Source organism: Cyprinodon variegatus, unplaced genomic scaffold (genome assembly GCF_000732505.1).
Source record: "Cyprinodon variegatus isolate N-32 unplaced genomic scaffold, C_variegatus-1.0 Scaffold852, whole genome shotgun sequence".
In the NCBI taxonomy this organism is placed as follows: Eukaryota; Metazoa; Chordata; class Actinopteri; order Cyprinodontiformes; family Cyprinodontidae; genus Cyprinodon; species Cyprinodon variegatus.
Genome location: NW_015151305.1, coordinates 20,557 through 22,104, shown reverse-complemented (window position 1 = coordinate 22,104; position 1,548 = coordinate 20,557).

Genomic DNA, 1,548 nt, shown 5'->3' with positions numbered 1-1,548 from the left:
GGTTGAGAGAACCTGTCCATGATGAGCAAGCATGAAGCCACAGTAGGGAGGAAAAACTCGCCGTTAGGAAGAAACCTCTGGCAGAACCAGGCTCAACATGGCGGTCTTCTGCCAGACCGGTTGAGATGAGACCGGGAATGCAGTAAGAGTCCAGGAGGAATGACACACTGATCAAGCTTTAGCTACAATGGTGGATGAGGGGCTTAAAATGCGGTTTAAATGCGGTCATCTCAATAAAGTCACACAGTGCAACTACAGCCTTCACACAGGAGCAGACAAGTTGCGGATCGGAGGCCTGTTAAGATGAACTTTGGATGCCGATTGGCTTTCGTGGAGGTGTGGTTCAAAACTGATTGACTGTGTCGCAGGTGGATGTAGGAGAGTAATGAGTTTCTTCAGTTGAACTTTCGCCTAGGCTCCTGTTAGAATAATTGTATATAAATGTATCTGTGTAGTGTTATCATACATAAAGCTGTATGCTATGTGCATGTGTTCATAGCCATCTTTTCTAAAGTATACTGTGATTTGTAAGATTTGCTTTTGGGGAGGCTATGGTTGATCTACGGGCAGCACTCGACCTGCTGAACTTTGGTGAACAGCTTCAACTGCTTAAACTTTGACTGAACCCTAAAATTTATAGGATGTTTACTGAGACTGCAAGTCTGAATTTTTCATGTTGTTTCTGATCTCTAGAGCAGTCTCAGCTGTTGTAACAAGGGACTCCTGATTTCTAATAAATAGCGAGCAGAACGCTGGGACTGCAAAGTGAGGTGGAGATTGTAAACTCTGAAGTCTCTTCCTACTCTCCACGCGATTATAAATATAATTAATTGTCTCTGTGCCTTCTCTTCTTTCCCTGCATGTATGTATGATGTTTTAGGTGCTTAGACCTGACAGCTTCATATCACCATACTTTAAAGATTTGGACCAACTTAAAACCTGAATTCTTCCATCATGTGGACACTGATTTCATGCCTTCATCTCTGGGCTCCATAAACTGAAAGCTCTGTGTACCATCATGAAACAGGTTTTACTTTACACTTTCCATTACTGTTTGGTCTGCAGAAAGGTCAAACCAGAAATATTTTCAAAGTTGTTTTTTTATGTAATAGCTGGACTCTAATTAGGAATTATTTTATTGAACAGTTTGTTACTGCAGTAAAACAAATATTGTATTTAATAACCTGACAAATAAATAGGGAGCTATAAGGTGTTGATGCTGGAAGATGGGTGTGTAGGATTTTCAAAACAGTGAAAGAAATGCTGGCCAAGCTGCCAGAGATCATGATGTGAGAAAGATGATTGTCAAAGTCTGTCTGTACACAATAGAACACAGGCAGCATATTTTGACTAACTCTTTGGGTGTGTTACTCTTCTTCAAAGAATAGATGCATTGTTTCCACATTTCTTTGTTTGAGTCCAAATACTCAACAACAGGTTTAAATAAAACAATTTATTTTATTTTTCTGATGCTCATAGATATAAGAAAAAAATAATAAGTATCATAATTTCCCAACAACTCAAAACATATGTAAAGAATATTAAAAG